Here is a 20,619-nt window from a genome sequence, read left to right as displayed (position 1 = left end):
TCAAGCTAATGCAGCCATATGGTGCGGCTCAGCCCTGTGTGGACACAAACTGAGTTTCATTAACACAGCATTGGGGCTAACACAGCTAACAGCCTCTGCCTCTCCACAAGCTCTACTACCTTCTCAACAGTCTACCACATCCACTGCTAGCTCAGCGATTCTGCTCTACTCTCCATTGCTCTATGTTATGCACCAACAACCAACCATGTTCAACAGTAACTGGAGCCATCTGTTTCCCTTTTCCAGGCGCCCACTGAAAACATTTCTGACATCAGCACTGTCTCCATAGCACCTAAACCACTTAAGTGAATTTTTCTGGTTTTAAAGCAAACCAGAGCAGAAAACTGGACAGATTTCAATGCAAGATGTCATTTAATAATTTAATAAGCTCCTCCAAGTGGTGAGGAGTAACTCAACTATGTGCAAGTCCATTTTTCATACATTCACAGAAATTTTAACTCAGCCAGCGTGAACCTGCGCAGCCACCAGAAAGGACTGTTTTGCACTTCTTCCCTCTTGCTATATGTATTTTCATCATATCCTTTGCACCGATACTAGCAGATCAAGCAGCCCTGCACAGTCAACTAAACCAAGGAATTGATGCAGCTAAAAGCTGCGTGTAGCGGCACTGATTTGCATCATCTTAAAAGTGAGCATGGATCTGCATCCCCAAAGTACTATATTATATCACAGCATGTCACACTGCAGCTGGTACCTTTGAAATCTTTATGTGACCACTTGTAGATAAATTGGTAAAAAAGGCAAGAAGATCTTCTAAACAAAATTCGCTATTTCTTTCTATTCTGCCAGTTGGCAAGTCTTCCTATTCCACTGATCCCTTCCTCTGTCAGCAGTACCTCTTTTGATATGTCTCCTCTGAAAAGAATGTGCAGCTTTTGCCTCTACTTCTGCTATTTTCCTTAGATTTCACACTTTACTGTATCAAAAAAAGTTATTTCCTTTCTGCTCAGGTTTATTTCATTTTCGCTGGCCACCAGTCCTCTGTGGGTTTGTTTTATGTTCTGAATGGAAATACTCATATTTTTGAAGCAGTATTAAATCATTTCATACCACACGTAATTTATATGGACTATACCCCTTATTGACAGTTATTATCCCTCTGCTTCCTTTAATCCTGTTTAGTTTACTGTGGCACATTCTGTACTATCTCAGTGAAATGATCCTACAGCAGGCAGTTGCTACTCTAAAAATGTATTCTGTTGAATCCTATAATATTCAGCCTCACAAAATTCTGCCCACACAAGAGAAAGGATATTTTGGAAAGGCACACAAAGTTAGTTTCTCATATCTTAAACCACAGAAGACAGTTACATTTAGTTTATACCAATACTAGTAAATATGTGTGTTTTCTAGAGCACAAATAAGTCAATTGACACTAAATATTTGAGTTTCAAAACTGAAAGCACATTAAAGTAGAAAATATGCTTCCATGTTAGATGTCTAAGTGTAGCTTAGACATTATTCCTACAAATTTAATAAACATTATGATGTCAAACTGCTTGACTTCCAGTACAAGTGCTCTGTGGTACAAAGAACTACAGAAACTGCAGATATGTGCATCTGAGACAAATTCCAATCTGTAGCCTGGATGAACAGGTGATGGCACAGTAATGTTTAGAACTTAAATTTAAGGATTCTTAGAGTAGCTACTTAAAAAAATGGCCTTTTGATAGATTTCAGTGTAGTAGATATATTTTTATTTCCTTTTGCCTCATTTGAAATTGTATCACACTGCTCTGGGTGTGTAACCTTCATTACTAGGCCACTTCTTACCTTCATGCCTGTAATTGAAGAGTAATAATGCCATAATGGGCTTGCAAAGTCAGTGAGGTGCAAGCTGAATCAGATTCACTATATTAGCCTCATCCAATTAAATCTTCATTTGCAGAAGGGCATTCAAGGGATACAGATATAAAACAGAGCTAAGTTATCCGCCCCCTCAGAAGAGTGACAAAGGAAGCTGAGTCTCATCATAAGCATATAAAATATTTTTTGTCCAACACAAGCCTTGTGATTGCTGTGAGATTTCTCTAGCCTTGTGTGATAGATTCCTGTACACATTTTGAATATTTTCAGTCTTTGTGATGAAAGAGGAAAGATTTATAAAACATACCCCTTCCCATCCTTATTTATTTACCACTGTGACTGAAAACTGTGTATATACCATAAGAGATAAGAGAGAAAGCACAGCGCCCAATGGCATGCCTGGCAAAATAGCTTTCACTGATCTACAGACTATGTACAGGCTATGCGTTACAATATTAGCCTTTGAAAATATCCCAAGATGAAACAAGATGAAGCATTAGCAACTACTGATGATTTTAGAATCTATATGTCACTCTGACTTCAAAACATACATTACATGTGTTTATTAGTGTGCACATATGCAACACTGGAAGGATAAAGGAAACTTCATAACTTTGTGTCCACGCTAACAATGAACAAAAGAAAATGTCTCAAAACCCAATCAAAATCTTTTATATGAAACTTGCTTGCACTTGACATGAACAAAGCAGAAGAAAGTCATATCCTTAGCTAAGCTGAAAGGAAAATACACTCTCCATTCAACCAAATCAACAGGCTCTGAAGTAGAATGGAAGGACCTGTACATGGAACTCTCAGAGTGGTGACAGTTTTCATGGGCAGTTCTCTTCATGTTTTCTCAATGTGTATTGAGAAATCACCACACTGTTCTTACTCAGTTATCCCCTAAGTGCAAGACTAGCATACAGACAGGCATCCCATGCTTCCCACGTAAGAATTACAGTATTACAGTCTGCTTAATCTGTATTACTTCAAGTGCGTATTTAAACTGTACAAGCACAGAAGTACAATGCATGCAAAAATACAGCTTTGTTGTGATTTGCTTTGTCTTTTCTTTTTCCCCAAAACGTTCACAGAAAAATACTGCTTTGTTTCTTCAAAAAGAAAAATAATAATTCATTTTCCCAGGGTTTATGCAAAAATTAATAATTCATTTTCTTAGGGTTTACGCTGGCATCCAGTGATGGAGATTGGATACAAAATAAGTGTTGTCCAAAGGCATACTAAAGCATTATAAAGCACTGATGTTAATTTCTTCTGCATTTAAATAGAGCATGTATTTTTTCAAATAATTTTCTATCAAACAAAGTTGATCATTATTTGTTTTTCTGCTTCTAAGGAAGCAGGACTAGAAAATTTCACACAGAGTCTTGAACTGCATTCGCATTTGGCAAAATGGGCACATCATGCGCAGCTTCTATTCACTAATAAGGCATTGCAAAGTTAATGGGACTTCGAACTAAATAAGAAAAAATATATATACCTAAGCTTAAGGAAATCATATTTCTTTGGCTTGACTTGGCACTGAAAACACTTCCAAATCTGTTTATAAAAATTTTGCAAATTCATAATTATAATTTGTGTCCTACTAATATGTAAAATATTAAATCCTTATACAGAATTCACATAACTTTGCTAAGCTGACTCACCCCGTGCTGGGCAGCATCTCCGGGGTACTGAACTGAGTTGGGGCTGCTGCATGGGTACTTTTTGTTGGTTGTTTTTTTTATTTATTTTGGGTGGTGGTGGTGGGATTGTACACATTATTCCTGCCCTCACAGCATTCTAAGAATGTCATGCTTAGAGACAGGGACCAGGTTTTCCACAGATCAGTTCAGTTAGGCACAAATCAAAATGGACAGATCTTCACTATAGCTCAGAACAGCTAGTGCTAACCTCCTTTGAAAATCCGTATGAGATTATAGATGCCAAGTATTGGAAAACCTGTCTCCAAGCTCTTAAAAATCTGTTTTCATATGCTCAAAACCAACACTGCAGCCACTAGAGGTTTTGGGACTCCTGACACTATGTACTTCCACCAGGGGACGAGGAATGCAAGAGGCAACCCAGAACAGACTGAGTAAATGTACTGAATAAATCTGCTTTAAATGACAAAGCTTACTAGTTCTACTACATTTACTGGCAGTGTCTATGGGTGAGCTTGGGGTTTAGTTCCTCTCTTATTTACATATTAATCTTTCTGTGCCAGAACTGAGCATCTCTTCCTTTTGCCAGTTCCTTACTGATGTCAGCCTAGAGTGTTGCCTGGTGATGGTAGGTAAGGGGCTACAGGAAAGCTGGAGAGGAACGGTTTACAAAGGCTTGTAGTGATAGGATGGGGAGGGAATGGGTATAAACTGGAGAGGAGCAGATTTAGACTGGATATAAGGAGGAATTTCCTCATAATGAGAGTGGTGAGGCACTGGCCCAGGTTGCCCAGGGGAGTTGTGGCTGCCCCATCCCTGGAGGTGTTCGAGGCCATGTTGGATGGGGGTTGGAACTGGATGATCTTTGAGGTCCCTTCCATTCTATGATTCCTATGTGATTCCATGCTTTTTTCTCCCCTTTTCTTTTTGCTTTTTATTTCCTTTTTTCTTTTTCTAGAAGGCACTTGTGCCAAGGAAGAGATGGACAAAGGAAGGTGGTTTTGACTTCCCTTCCTCGAGCAGATGGCGGGTTCAGACACCGAAGCTGCCCTCGCCGTCCAACGGGTGTAGGAGCACAAACCCACTCTCTTGCCCACGCTCTGGCTACCTGCTCTGCAGCAGAGGTGGAAATACAGCGGGAAAACTAAAATGAGGGCAGTGCTGTGGGATGGCTGTGATGGGAGAACATGGTGGTGGCAGCCAGAGCTGCGAGGCAGGGGGAGAACAAGGTGCTGGTGGCACTGTGAGGGGAGAATAAAACGGAGGTGTTCAGAGCTGTGAGGGAGAACAAGGTGTTGGCGGCCAGAGCCATGAGGGGAGAACAAAGGTGGTGGCAGTCAGAGCTGTGAGGATGAGTGAGAACAAAACGGTGGCAGCGCCATGAGGGGAGAACAAGGTGGTGGCGGTCAGTGCCGTGACGGAGAACAACATGGTGGTGGTCAGAGCTGTGAGGATAACAGAGAAAGAGATGGAGGTGATCAGAGCCATGAGGCAGGGGGAGAACAAGATGGTGGCGGCACCGTGAGGGGAGAAAAAAATGGAGGCAGTCAGAGCTGTGAGGGAGAACAAGGTGGTGGCAGTCAGAGCCATGAGGATGAGGAAGAACAAGATGGTGGTGGTCAGAATCGTGAGGGGAGAACAAGGTGTGGTGGTCAGAGCCATGAGGATGAGATAGAACGAGACGGAGGCAATCAGAGCCATGAGGGCGAAGGGAGAACAAGCTGGGGCAGTCAGCACCATGGGGCTGCCCGGCAAAAGAAAGCTCTCCTGTTCCTGGGAGCCAGATGCCCAGCTTTGGTGACAAGTGAGACATATGCTGGTGTTCCCCAGACAAGGTATAGTATCTGTGTTATTCCTCTCAATGTTGTATTTGTTTGGAGGTACCTACTGTCAGCTTCAGAAGTAAAATGTCCGTGCTCTCTTGAGGAACAGCCTTGCCTTACCTTACTGGTATCTTTCCAATACTACGCAAAAGACTTTTAACATCACAGTCAATTTTTAAACCAGGAACAAGGTTCCTTTACTTATGTCTTAACGGATTATGATGAATAAGTCCTGCTGTCTTTATTGATGCCCAACTGCCTGGCTGGCTTGCTGACTGTTAGCCCACTTTTACCAGTTCCTAAACTGAGAAGTGACCAAGGTACAGAATCTGAAGATTGAGTGTAAACCTGGCAGAAGTTGACTGCGTTACGTGAGCACAGCATGGGAGAGACGGTAATCCTCTATAGGATGTAGAAGAGCTGCTTATGTTACCTGTTTGGCCTTCTGGCACTTTTTTCACTCGGCGCCTTCTGGCATCTCCTTGGGGCACAGTTGCCTTTCCTGCCCTCTCACTGTTGCTTCACATTGCTGCTGCTTTCCAGAAGAACTGGAATGCAACAAAAAGCTAAGAAAGAGAAACTTGAGATGGCCTGAAGAAGAAGGGAAATACCATGAGAGTGTGTTTTAATTTCTGATATAACTGTAGATAATTAGATAGTGGATTGTGGAGTTGGGGGTGAGCACTGTCAGCTCTCTGTGAGCCTGTTTCCACTTAATGGAAGAGTCTTCCAATTGATATAGAAGTTCCCTATGGTTTGCAGAGAGAATGGTTTCGTCTTAGACTTGTACTACCTGCCTCTTTAAAGTAGCTCAACTAGTAGAAGATTTATGCAGTCTTATTGATGACAACTATTAAACTGGGGTTTTCCTCTGAAATGTAAGCGCATTCATTAGTCTTTGTCAGTTGCAGTGACTTATTTTTGTCATTCTGATGGTGATTTTTAAACTTATTATTATATTAGTGGTTTGTTTAAATCTACTCTATATACCTAAAAGTTTGGGATGAGTACTTTATAATTATGTTGGCATTTTGCATTAATGTGTCATCTATAATGTTCTGGAGCCATTCCATACTGTTTATTTATTTAAGTTGCCTGGGCTCTGTATTAAAAATCTTTCTGTGTCTTGGAAAGTGATCTAATTTTCCAAATACCAGAAAGATAATCTTATTCTGTAAGAAATTTGACAGGATTTTGAATAGGCTATTTGTCTATGTCACAGCCATTTTTCTTCAGTAGTGGTAAAAATCTTAGCACAGCTTAATTTTGGAAGAGCTGTTTTCAACAAAGAACTCTTCTCAATGACTGGCAGCAGAAATGGGCTGGAAAAGTAGTAAGAAAAAGTAAATTTCCTAATTAGTAGTCAATGTAGAAACTATTTTTCTACTTAGGTGCCCATTTGGGATATTACTACGCATCTCCTTTTTTTTTGTATTATTATGGTATCAAGTGCTAATGAAATCTGAGATCAGTTTCCATAAGACCTCAGGACACCTCCCTGTGCATGCAAAACTGTTCAGCTCTCAGACTCATTCTTTCTGCAACCTCCATCCCCTGCACATTTAAGTAACTCTATTTCCAAGAATATGTTACGGCCAGATTTTCCAGGGTTTTTTTGTAAGTGTAAAGAGAGATGAATTGTACTAACAGTATTTGAAAGCATGTGGAATTGACTGGTATGAACGTCTGAAATCTTACTGATAATAAATCTGCAGCTGAAATCATGGAAACTATTTTCTTCTTAGTAGACAGACTATAAATCGAGGGGGGGGGGGGAGTGTCACAATTCTCAGCTTCTGACACTGTTTTTCATATTGAATACCAAGAGCTAGCTTTTTACAAATTAATTCTAGGTGATAGATTTATCTTTTCAGTGCTTATGTCTGTTTTGTGAAATCATTTGTACATCTCTGAACTATTTCCTCCTGTTTTTTCAAGTAATAGCTTGACCTTTTAATCATTCCATTGTCTTTGCTTCTTTGCTGATGCTGAACTGTCAGGCTTAGGGTCTTTTACACTGCCCGCAGTTCAGCACATCATCCACATTTTTATAGAAACTGTTGAAATTGCATGATTCTTCTCACTTCACTTATGTGGTTGGCAGCAGTTCCTTCATGGGTATAGCTGTTGTTTTTCCTCTCTACTGAATGTTCTAGCTCTTACGGTGTCAGTTCCTTCACCAGCCATCTGTCTCACTGGCTCACTCACTATCTTAACAGCTCTCCATCTCAGACTAGATCCAAGCTTTAGTGAGTATGCCATCAGCTGTTAATTTTTTATTCAGAAGCTTCTAAACCAATTGTTGTTGCACATAAATATCCTATATTTCAATCCTCTCTCTTCAGTACTTGGCACTTGTAGTTGCTTTCCTCAGCCTGCTCCTTCTTCCAGGTTCTTCTGCAACTTGTCTATTGCTTCATTTCTTTTCCTGAAATTTTCAGAGTAATTTTCTTCAATTTGACAACATTGTTTGCCTCTGAATTCTCCCTGGGAAGTGCATGTCTGAATGCAAGGGAAGTCTAATCCAATTCTGTATGTTGTTTCCCAGTAACTCTATTCTTTAAGTGCTCTGAAAGAGGCATCTAAATACTTTCCAATATTACATAAGTCAGGTAATAGCTCCTGAGAAACGTAAAATTGGTATCTTTTGTCAAGAACTTAGAGAACAACTTCTTCGTAGCAGTATCAGTGTTGCAGATAGGATAGATTGTCTTGTAGCTCAGGGGCTGGCATATTGCTGAACAATCTAGCTGTCTTTTTGATGAAAAGTTTTATTTGCTTGTAAGCCAGTCAGACCTGGATGCAAAATTGCTTTATGAACCCCCAGGTGTATAGTATCCCTTATTATAGTATCAGCTTGTTTTATTTCTGTACAGTATACATGCTTCATAACCTGCCAATAGCTAAGGTGCTTTTAGATAGTGTCCAGAGCATGATAACCCACTGTTACTGCAATTTGCAGGTGTAGAAATGAATCACACAGGTGATAATTTCAATAAAGATAGAGGCATACCAGCTTTGTGGTTTTTTTTAACTCTGTTGATAAGGCTTTCTCAGACTCTCTGTTCCTTCCCTGGACAAAATTCAAATATTGTTTGTTGCTAGAGCCAGTAAGTCAGCCAGGCATCTGTAGCTGGCAGCCGTCCTCCAAGAAGAAGGCCCAGCAGATTACAACTCCTGGGACACTGATTTGTATATTAGATATTACTGTTTGTCATCTTCTAAGAGTCTTTTCATACATGTTGTTTCTTAATGATAAAGAAAGCTGAGTGTGCTTACAGCAGTAACAAGTAATTAGTAAGCTGGATTTTATTTCACCACTGTACTTAAGACCTCCAGGGTAAATTTAGACCAGTCATTTAATACCTCTGGTGAGGGACTGCGGGACTGTATGAGGAAGGTTTGTCACCAAACCAAACCATTGCAGTTGAAACAGGTCTTCTCCCATTCTGATGCTGTTACGTAGGTGAAGGGATGTTCATAACAGATGAGTCTGTTCTGGGCTTGGAGGTTAAAGCTGTATTACTCTACTGCTAATGGATTTATGCCAGTATAATAATTCCAGTAGTATAGAAAAGGTTGGAGTCTTACTCATAAGTTACACAGTGTCTTGCTGGCATTGCCCAGGCCTTTCTTGAGCAGTCTTTGTGCGTAGAAAATGAAAGTAAGACAGCTGCATGGAAGAGAATGAGAGTGTAAATTAATTTCTTTTCTGTCTTTCTCTCAGGCAAGTCACCTTCCTGTTCCCAGGATGTGACTTCCAATATGAAGGTGGCATAGTGCTAGGACTGGAGGCTTTAGAAGCTGTCTCCAAAACCCCATTAAGTGAGGTTCTCAAGATTGGTTGTGACAAGCCTTATGATAAGTATGACCATGAGAGGCAGACAAATCTGAAAATGTCCATAAGTCTGCAACTAGTAACTGGTAACTAATAAACTTTTCCTCTCATTAAGCAAAGCTGCAGATATCTTATGCTAAAAAGAGTAAATAGTCAAACACAAGAATGCTGCAGACAGAAGCTGGTAAACTACAGCTTATCTTCCTCCTTGTTCCTAGGATGTACTCTGCAGCCTGGGTTCAAACTAAGTATTATCCAATTAATATCAAGGACTGTCATCATTTTTAGGGGAACACACTGCCTATGTTAATTTACTGTGCTGGAAATAATAAATAAACTCACTACAGAAGAATAAAACTATTCACCAGAATGTGATTGGGAGGGTATTTCAAGAACAGACAAAATCCACTTATATGCTAGGCTAGAAGGAGCTGGCTGCTATTTAGCATCCTATTAACTAAAAAGAATCTCTCAAAAAAAAAATCATAAGGCCTCATGAGATTTCAAAATTGCGTGTTTTAAATAATCTCAGTTACCAAAGAGAATTCCTGATAATAAACCAGTGAAAATTTGAACCAATACAGTTAAGGAAGCATGAAGTGAAAAACAACTTTTGCATTAGGTTAATAAAATCTTTCCAACATGGAAAATAGAAAAGCTTTAGCTTCATCATAGATTTTACATTGTATTCTAATTAAGTAGGTTTACATTTTATTGAGACTATCTGAATAAGTCACACTTCCAGTTGCCAATGCATGACCACCTCCAACATCCTAAATAGAAACATCCCTGTGTAGAGTTTTCTCATACTTTCTAAAACAAGGCAGGCTGTACCATTTACTTGTAATGTGTTTAATAACAAGATCGATTAAGTAACTTTCCGTATTCTGTAAAAATTAATGAGATACGATACGATACGATATGATACGATACGATATGATACGATACGATACAACTTTTGTTGTGGTGCAGACCTAAAGACTGAAGATAGGTAAGTTTTGAATGGAGAAATCTGGAGCCAGGCCTTGCAGCATTTTCAGATGTAACTCTTCATAGGCGGATTATGAAATTAGAGCTGTAATCTCTGTTTGACATAGAGTTAATATGCAGCCTTTCCAGGGCTGAAGCTGTTTACCAGTTCTTCCATCTGTCAGGATTTTCCTAGCTTCTATGGGAAAGAAATACATACATTTGAAACTGAGGTTGCATAGAGGAAAGTTTTCTTTGTGGATACGTTATGGAACCCTTTCTAAGAATTGTAGATAGTTGCTGGCAGGTCACCAGGTGAAAGAGTCAATGGATGTAACCAAAAATTCTTTTTCCCCTCTTTGGTGTGATGTTTGAAATTTGTTTGTGTGAAAAAAATAGTGAGAAAAATAATAGTCAAAAGCAGAGGGCCGGGGGGCGGGGGGGCGGGGTTCAGACTGGGCTTAGCTTTTTCTTTCTGAGAAAGTTTAGTGTGCAAAATCTGGAAGGTTAATGTATAAACTAAGCTTGAAGGATGTTACCACTGTGAAATAATGACATCAAGCATCATATCAGCTACCAGAGATTAACTCTTCATATTTTTGATGAGTTAGCTGGGTGGACTGTAATGGAAAGTCAAAAGAGCAAACAGATGTAGGAATACTCATTTCATGCTGATCTAGTGATGTAGTAAGGTAGTATTCTGCACCTATAGATTGGCTTCTATTTTTCATAGCCTTTTCTTCCAGGCTGATGTAATTAGGAGTTGGACGTATGCATCAGCAGCGGGTGCGCTGTGTGTCAGAAAAAGTTTTAGTAAAGGTTTCTCTGTACTTTTGTTCAATGAAGATTTACCTGTGCCTGTACCTTTTCACCTTGTGTACTTTGCATATGTTACTGTTTTGCTTTAGAAAACATAAAGAGGAGAATATTGGGCTAAAGCCTGGCAGCTCTGAGAAGTGATCAGAAGGCTGCTTTTAAAAAGTTGCAATTATCTATTTTCTGTCATTCATGTTATTTGAAAATAGTTTATCAAGGAAGCTGAAATCACACATTTGGAGCCTTCTCCCAATGAATAAAAGTAATTTTATACCCGAGATATGACCATCCATTTATACCAGTATACAATTGGAATTAGGTCTGTCAGTCTATGGTAGCCAACTTCTCATGCTTCATTTCCACTGCGCATTGTTCTTTCAAAGGAATGCTTATCATAGAGCTGAACCTTGGCAGCAGCTGGAGTAATCTACATAATTGCACCTTATCAGGACAGGCTTTTTCAGTAATTTTTCCACCTGTATTGTGGGAGTAAGAAAAGTTTCCCCAGGACTAGAAACAATGAAGTGCTCCTTTTAGATTATACAGTCATCTTTACTTTTGCATCATCTTGCCATGTTTGAAAGGTACATGCAGCTAAAGTTAAAGCTCCATAGAGCTTTAAGGTTCATAACGAAAAGTGATGGTAAGTGCATCCTCTGTGACAAGCAAGAACCCTCATCTCCAGTGTGTGTCAGCGAAATATGCATCCTTATGCTTGGGAATGAATTACAGGCAGTAATTATCAAGGTGTCTTCCTCCCTTTCAAAGAGTCACTAAGGGATTCCAACAAGGATTTTTTTCTTCTTTGCTCTCACTCTTGGGGAAAAGAGAACACAAACTTCTCTCTACCCTCTGAACAGATTTACTAACATATCCCAGCCCACACAGAAAGAGTAAATTAACAAGATTCTTATCTTTATTCATTGGTCTCTGCCAATTCTTTAGCTTGGATAAGAAACTCCTGTCTATGTCGTGTTTTCTAGAGTCTCCCTATCTTTCCCTTCTGCTGGCAGGGTCACGAGTGGAGCTCAGCTTTGGCTGGATGAAGCATCTCTGTAGAAAAAAATATGAAACTGATTTCTCATCTGGCAGTACTGATTTCACAGAACAAACTGTGCTGAGGAGTCAGAAACTGAATAGTTTAGTTAGTCCGTGAGATCTGCAGTGTTTCAGGGCAGACTCAATGTTTCAATACATTTGCACTTCACTTGTCATTTCTCACCGAGACAGAATTTCTCATCGTTTTCAGTGTCAGTGACAGACAGTCACTGGTTAGCAATATGGGAAGGGTGGGGTAGCCCCTCAGCTAATTTTTAAGTAGTATTATCTCTTTCCGGGCAGAGTTAAACTCTACCTTTTCTCCATCCAGTAAATGCTTAGTAAAGAAAGAACACAAAGTTTCAGAACTTCCTGAGGCAGTGATCATGAAGCATTCTGCTAGCCTCTTTGCAGTTACCCTAGGGGAGTCTATGGATTTTTACCCCTTTTTCCAACATGGCTTTGTCAATTTAAGTGAAGGGAATAAAGTGACTACTTAACTCATCGTTTGGCGGAGAGTAAAGCAAGATATCCTATTTAAAATTGAACAGCTTCTACTGTACTTGAAGCACAGCAGGAAAGAACAATAAAAACCCAAAACCTGTGTTGAAGCAAAACTGTTAATCAAATGTTAACTTGAGAAATAGTCAAGAGGGACAGATGGAATCCTGTGATTCGCTCTTCTCCTTGAGTCAGGTTTTAAAAGATATTAAAAGCTTGTATACTTTTGAGTGGCAGATACGGCTTGTCACTTTAGAGGTTATTTTTGCTGTCGTTAATACTGAAATAGATTGAGCTTAAGTTACTGTAGTTGACAGAATTCTGAAGTACTACAGAGAAAATACTTGTCTTGCATTTATTATCTCAGCTTTCAGATTTAAGGAGCTGTGTGTGGTTAAACTTTGAAATCATGAACAGTAATAGAATCCTGTTCAAGTTGATGCCATTTGTAAAACAAGGGAGTGTATGGGGGTTTGTGTGACTGTACAGCAAACACACATTAAACTTTTTCCTTAAGTCTATTCTTTAAGACTGTATTCAGCTACCCAGAACAATGCCTAGGACATTCTCTGTAGTTTGCACTGAACTCCTAGTGCATATTGTGGTATTTTTCCTATGACATGGTGATAAAAGTCTAAGCCTTTGATGTACTTCATATATAAATGATAAGTTCACATCTTATGTTGCCAAATTGTAACCCATTGTTACAATTGTAACATAATTTTGGAGTAAACAACTTCTTGATTATCTGAAGGAAATGCCTTTTGAATGATCCCAAAACTGAACAGAGTTGTTAAATCTTGCTCTAATTTTGTAGCTGAGCTGTGTCATAGGTCACATGATAGTTTCCAGAGTGCAAGTTTCAACAGATGCTGTGGGACTGGTAACAAAATGCACCTTTAAGAATAATTTCCCATATTTTGGGGGTGTCAATTTAATGATTATCCACTCTGTATTTGGGATGCTGAAATTTTAATGCACTTCCAAATTAAAGATACCAAACCATGTCACCAGAGCTACTCTGTACCTGCAAATGTAAGCAAGAATAGTCACTACCTACAGGCATAAGGCTAGGTGGCCATGGGCTGTGCATAGATGACTCTTCTCTTATGTCTGAGACATCTTGGGTCCAATCCTAAACAAGACTGTAGAGCCATCTTAAACTGAAGCTAAAGGGGATTCTGGCTGTTTCAGAAATCTTAAAGAATTTGGTGCTGTGTGTTTAATACAGAATACCTAAGATGGCTGTATTTGCAAATTTTGTCAAACTGTTTTTTTAAGACAAGTAACAAGAACTTTAAATACACTTGTGCTTTAAATATACTTGTTAAACCTCAGACTTGTAGCACAAGATTCAAGACGGAGAGATTTCTTATTCTCCCCCAGCTTCACTGAGGTTTTCTATAATCATGAAGTTGCTTACTCCTGTTTTGATTAAGAGGATGTTTTCTTGTCACTTCATTAAGGGATGACAGCTTTCTGCCTGCTTTTAGAGTCAAAGCTGAGTGACCCTGACAGTGTGACCATCAAAGGGCAGTATCAGCATAACTAAGTCAGGAATTGCCAAAATATGGTGACTTCCCAGTGGCTAAGTACAACCTTCTATCCCATCTTCCTCCACCCCAAGCAGTAGAAACAAAGTTGAGCAGAACTTAGTTAAGAAGGAAAATCTTGTATTCATTGCAATTCTACATAGATACTGTCCCCAAGCCACACATTTTTCAGAAAGTAGTTGTTCAAGCCAAAATGAAATGGAAGTGAATATTTCTGCACAAATCTCTGTCAGCATTATATTGTCAGCTCAAATTACGGACTGTTCCTTTTTAAAGCAATGGCACGATTCAACCATAGTCTAACATTTTCCCAGATTTCACGGGGAGTTTGACCTGCAGTACATAAAGGTACATAATTATAGCAATCAAGCTTGGAGAGTGGCTACAATTTTCTGCTGTTTATGTCTGAGTGTTGCAGAGAGATGACTACAAATGCTTAAAATCTGTAGTTAAATATTTGCAAGGTAGGAGCTGTACCTTAAAAAATCACTGAGAACATTACTTGCTCCTTGAAGCTAGTCACTGGGATTATTCCTTCTAAGTTAGCAGGTCCTCTCTTGTAAATGGAAGGAGGTCAGTAACTGTTTATTGTGTTGTGCATTTAGACACCTTCTTTGAAGGGTAGACTTCAGAGTATCAGACTAACAATTTAAAGATATTAGTGGGGATAAGTAAAATCTAGTTATATGTAATGCCAAGCATTACTAGCATTCAAGCAGAAAATTGGCACTGTGCAATACATAATTTTTTTTTTTCTTTTTAAAGTTGTAGAAAATACATAGGCCACCTCTGCCACAAACCAGGGAAATCAACAGCATATTAAAAGTTTTTTTAGTGATACAGGGTATTTTGGTTCTCTTTCATAAAGGTATGTGTCTTGTCACTCTCCCTCATACAGCTAGCAGTAAAGCTAGTCTCTGCTTTTCAATAGCACATTGAATTTCAACTGTAGCATTTTTGTACAGATTGTGGATATAAGGATTTCTTAATCTTAAAAAAAAAAACAAACAACCAGCCCTTACTGTGTTGCTGTAAAGTGTAATCTTAACAGTTGCTCTAATGTTAAAAATATTTCCAGGTCAGTTTTTTGTGAAGGTCTTTTTGAAATACAGACTTTTACTTAAGTGTAATGGAAACATTTCCATTACTTCAGCAGTCTACTATAGAAGTTAAAATAAACATTTCCATGAAGAGATTGCAACTTGAGATTTATTGTACTATGCTCAATGCATAATAACTGGACAGGGAAAGTTGCAGTGGATCCTACATCAGAAAAATATTGTTTATTGCCAAAGCTGGCATGTAAGTAATTAGCATAAATATTCTATTTGCAATAGCCTTTAGCGTAAACAATGTCAGGGTAACAGAAGTGTCCTTTTTAAAATATTTTTGGAAACCCAGATCATTGGCTCTATAAAAAGCATGCTGCACTAGCTTCATTAGCACAAAGCAGCTTTGTCTTTGTCCTAACTGACTAGGTAAAAATACGAATGTGGCAGCAAGCACAGAGTCTTCGTTTATGAATTATGGCAATGTAGGGGTGTGGTCAGAGCATGCTGCTTAGCTGTTCTGATATTTCAGTGGCTTCTCAAGGGCTGGCAGGCAGCAGCAACTGAAAATATACAACTGAAATGTCTACAGTGCTCTTCTGGTACTAAACCTCTTTCATTCCTACCCAAAAATGAGAACCTATTTTAAGGTTTAACAGCATCCTTTTAAATTAGAAGCAAACTGCCACAGTGAGATATCCAGGTAGGGTTAGGCAGTGTATGCTATCGTTACTATCACTAAACAGAGCTGGATCTGTTAAGATCAAAATGGTTGACTTGTCACTCTATAGTAATTGTTCCCTGTGGAAAAAATTCAATAGCATAGCTTAAATCACACATAGCTGGCCACATACTCCGAGGCTTCTCTGGGGCTGAGGCTGAAAGGCAGAGGCAGGGAGGAGACATGCCAAGAAATCTTTTAATCCCACTGGCAGGGTAAGCTCGCCTTACATACAGTTATATACAGAAATTGATTTTTAATTTTACAGCGGTGTGCTATTACAGTCATTAACTTGATTCATAAAAGCCTGCTTTTAAGGGCTTGTTGTTGTGCCCTTATCCAAGACGCCCACTGGAAAGAGAGTTTTTGGATGTGTGATGGCTGTGAGATGGTACCTGATCTGTTAAACTTCTTTTTAATGCAGTAAAGCACAAAAACTGCTACACTGCAGCCTATAGAAGACAAACTGAACACACGCTTTCCTGGAAATGAATTACATACACAAACCTTAAAACCATTGGTACAAAAAAACCTTCAAGTCAATGAAATATGAGAAGTACTGAGTTTCTATCCAGACTGGAAAATCTTTAATAACATGGGAACCCGTGTGAGTCCCATCAATTTGCTTATAAACTCCTGCCTTATGGATCCCAGCAATTGCCTTTCTGGCTCTTTCTTCTTGAACACGATACAGTAACATGGGGAGTGGGGGATGCCTTGCACACAAAGAAATTTTTCCCTGATACAGGGCAGAAGTGGTACGAGTATTAATCTGCATTTGGTTTTCTAAAGGAAGCAATTTTTTAATCACAGTTTCATTCTTCAGTTTCTTGTCCAAAACAACACAGAAAGCACAAGTTCCTCATCTAGCTGCATGCAGTCTCCTAGGTTAAACTTCTCTCACCATCTACTCCTGAGAAGAGTGTTGAGTTTCCCGTTTGCCAGCCTCCCCTTCCCACACCACTCCAAGGAACTGTAAGTCAACCTGTATTACCAACACACACACAAAGTACAGCTGCAGCCTGCGCAATCTAGGGTAAAACAAATGGCCTTTTGACAGTCAAGGAATACTCACCAGTCCTTTGACAACAGATGCTACTATACATGTGAGCAGATAGGGACACTTGCTGCTTGATTATGCATCTCTAGTGTGCTTGCTCAATTCCCTATTCATCACCCAGCACTAAGAGGAAGCCTGAAGCACCAGGCATAGCAGCACAATGCTTGGCTGTAAATGACTTCATGTAGGATGGAACTCGTCATTTGGCCTTAAATACAGTAGAATTTTTTTCCTCCCTTTTCTGACACCTATTCACGAAAACACTGTGTACGCTAGTGTGTCCCTAACCTTCTGCGGCAGGTCCCAGCTCTCTGGTGGGGCTGGTCATCCACACAAAAATAAGTAAGAAATGACTGCCATGCAAAAGCCATACAAGAACCACAGCAGAGGAGGGTACTCAAGGAAACCATTTTGCAGTCTTGGCTGTAGCACTACCTGTACGACAAACCCTGCCTTTATCTTCTCCACAGCTGAACCACGAGAATAGGAGCAGGATTCCAAGAGCAAATTAGTATATTTAGGTGTTTTTTCCCTACGTATATCTAAGCACAGATGTGGCAGCGAACCAGCAAGCCCTCTCTTCCCTTCCACATCCCCCGGAAATTAAAATCACGAAACTACTCAAGAAGCAGAGGCGCCGCGCCGCTTTGTTTCCCGCGGTCCCCTCGCGGTGCTCGCTCCGTGCCAGACACCTCGCCTCTCCACCAGCCTCCGGCAAAATCCCCGGAGCCGGGCGGCTGCGAGCAGAGCGGCGGGCGGGGAGTGAGAGGCTTTACCTGCCGCGTTCCCCCGCGGAGCCAGAGGCGCCTCGAGCTGCTGCATCCGCGGCGGGCGCTCAGAGCGCTCGGCGGGGGCGGCGGGGTGCCGGAGCCATGGCCGCGCCGCAGCGATGGGCAGGGAGCGCCGCCCTCGCCTCCGTCCGCCGCGGAGACTCAGCACCCGGGCGCTGAACAGCTCCACGGAGCGCCGCGGGCGGGGCCGGCGCCGCGCTCCCCGCCCCTGGGCGCGGGGCAGCCGCCCGCCCCCCGCCTCGTTTGCCGCCGCCGCCCCGCCTCGCTCTCGCCGCAGGCGGGCACCGGGCCCGGGGCGGCGGCCGAGCTCAGCGCTCTGGGGCGGGGGGGGGCGGGCTTCCCGGCCGCCCCTGCGGCGGGAGGAGGCGGTGTTGCTGCCGGGAGCTGTAGTCTGGCCGCTGTGGAGCGCCGGGAGCACCGGTGTCAGGGTCTGGGTGGTGGCTCCCGCCGGGCGCCGAGAGGGCTGAACGCCGCTCTCCGCCCAAACCGACGGCTCCGAGCTCCTCCTGCCTGGCCATTGGCGGGGCCGAGACTGCTCCTTGCTGGTCTGTCGGCAGTGTCGCCGTGCTGCTTCTGGAGGCTTTTCGAAACGTTTGGCTGTGCTCTTTTCTTGGTTTTCCTTTGTGTTACTTTTTGTTGTTGTTCTGCTTTGGTTTGTCTTCTTTTTAAACTGAAATCAAGGGTACTACACTTCTTCTGCGGTGTTACGGGTTTTGTTTGATTGATTGTTTTTTAACAGCAGAAAAAACGAAGTGATATCATATTTTTTACGATCTTTGCGCTCCCTTCCTCTCTCCCACCAAGATTCAGAAGCTATAGGATACGTGTAAGCAGCTACACAAAGAGCATCAGGACTTTGCCTTGCAAAGCCAAACCAAAGCACTGCCAAAAAATGTAGCTTTCTGAAAGTCATCTCTAATACTAATTTTCGTATGGGGTTCTTCAGAAGATTATTTTACAAAGCAGGATTTGTTGTTAGTTAACTTACAAATGAACTGATACAGTATATTCAAACAGAATTTCCATCTACTCGCTTGTTAAAGAGTGAATATTCAGTGTAGTTTTAATTAGAAGTTATGCTTTTGGTAATGACCACAATAAAAGAATGTTTCAAGAGTTACTTGTAAAGAGTGTTAAGGCTAATGAGGTAATTTAGAAGTATGAGCATTATGCTATCTCTCGCGCTGTATTAGGGATTATTGAAAGATGCTGGAAACTTGCACAGAGAGTCCTGTATGTTAGGGCTGCTCACATGCCTCTGCTATTGTTGCTTTGAAACCATGATGTCCAACCATCGTCGTCATCTATGAGAAGTTTTTTGGCAACTGCATTACAAGCTAGCAAGCAATATGGCAGACAGCTAGGACACAAACTAGGCAGTTGTATTTTATTTATGTTATGTTAGCAAAATCTTCCTTGGGGTTGTCTTCATCCCTGTATGGTTTATTCTAAACTAGTGATGCAGAATTCAGATTTACTGCTCCTTTTTTTTTCAGTGGGTAGGTGTTATAATGATTTCTCATTCCCTCTCAGGTGCTTTCTTGGATAGTTCTTAGATGTAACAGGTTTCCTTGATAGCAACTGGATCACACAGCCACACTCTACCAAGCAAGTTCACTTCTGCAGCTGTCCTTAAAAGGTGAGAGGTTGAAACACTCTGTGTGTTGCATAGTGATTCTTGAATTTGAAGTAGTCAGATTTATGTTGTAATGGATGGCTGCTCTGATACTGTATTATACGCCACCAGCATACTAACTTGGTCATGGCGTGAGTAAAGTCTGTGGAATACATCCAGCTGTTTGATAATTATTCTAATCTTTGCTACACGATGTCTTTTAAATTACTTCCTGAAGTACCTTCCCCAGTGTTTTCACAAGACTCGCTTAGATCACAATTATGTATTCTCCGTTCTCTACCTGAACTTTACAGCACTGCGCAGTTGTAGCGAAGAATAGTAGATAAGTTTAAAACAGTATTTACTTTATTACAACTTTTATTTGAGTGAAGCAAATTGTAGGTGTTGAAAGTATTTATGGAACTGTAAGGCAAACGTTTCACTTTGAATAATAACTCCTGAGAATATTAAAAATGAGTTATTGGTGGCTGTTCGTGTTCCCTCCTCGGGAGGCACATACTGTACCAGAGCCGGTAGGAGACTTGCACTGATAAAAGAGCCTCACTGAGGTGAACAGTAGTGTCGAGGGAAAGCTTCAGTAGTTCATGCAGCTGTTGGACGCTCCCAAATCGCAAGACCACAAATAAGCAAACCTTTTGGTGCTAGTGTAGAGGAGGGCCACTACTACTCCCTGCTCATTGCTTTCTGTTTCCTCACCCCATTAATCTTAATGAAGCCATGATTGTTCTTTTGTTAGCTGAAATGGTCCTACTAAAGCAGTAACCATTTTCTGCTTTGCAAAGCAGAAAAATTGAGAGACGTCCAAAATACAGTCACAGTAGTTGTGAATAATCTGAATTTATTAATTCAAGCAGTAACATATTTCAGATTGCATTTCAATTAAAGGACTTAGTGACTGAAGCAATTTTATACAAGTTCTCTTTCATACACCCAATCCTAAACTATAACTTCTTTGGGGCACCAAAATAGAAGAACAAACATCACTTCAGTTTCAAATTCACACAGAAATTCCTGAGAACTAACTTTGAAGCTGGAGCTAGGTCGGCCTGGGTTAGGTTTGTTACAGTTACGCCTGGTTCCGGATAGAAGTAGAAGCAGAATATCTTTATCAAATCAAATATAAAAAGTTCCTGAAGATCTTACACAGGCGGTCATGAGCTGTTCAGGTACGGCTGAATAACCGGATTCACGGATCCTGGTTTCTGCTAACAGCAGCTGTAGTGTGCTGTTGTCAGCAGCAACCAGTCTGCTTACCCTGCAGACAGTGCCTCCCATTTTCCTGCCCACGTAAATCAGATTCAGGGAAACCCAGAGAGAAGGTTAAATTTCTTCC

The 20,619-nt window shown here is 40.8% G+C and overlaps 1 protein-coding gene across 1 annotated transcript in view; it reads right to left on the bottom strand.

Annotated features, from left to right (window-relative positions):
• SMPD3 (sphingomyelin phosphodiesterase 3) overlaps positions 1-17,930 on the bottom strand; it is a 104,977-nt gene extending 87,047 nt beyond the window's left edge. Inside the window, exon 1 of the mRNA XM_054079069.1 lies at positions 17,636-17,930. The gene's annotated coding sequence lies outside the window, so the exon portion shown is untranslated. The remainder of the gene's footprint in view (positions 1-17,635) is intronic.
• Positions 17,931-20,619: the final 2,689 nt, after the last annotated feature.

This window comes from Cuculus canorus, chromosome 13, assembly GCF_017976375.1.
Source record: "Cuculus canorus isolate bCucCan1 chromosome 13, bCucCan1.pri, whole genome shotgun sequence".
Taxonomy (NCBI): Eukaryota; Metazoa; Chordata; class Aves; order Cuculiformes; family Cuculidae; genus Cuculus; species Cuculus canorus.
This window is presented reverse-complemented; position numbering and strand designations above follow the sequence as displayed.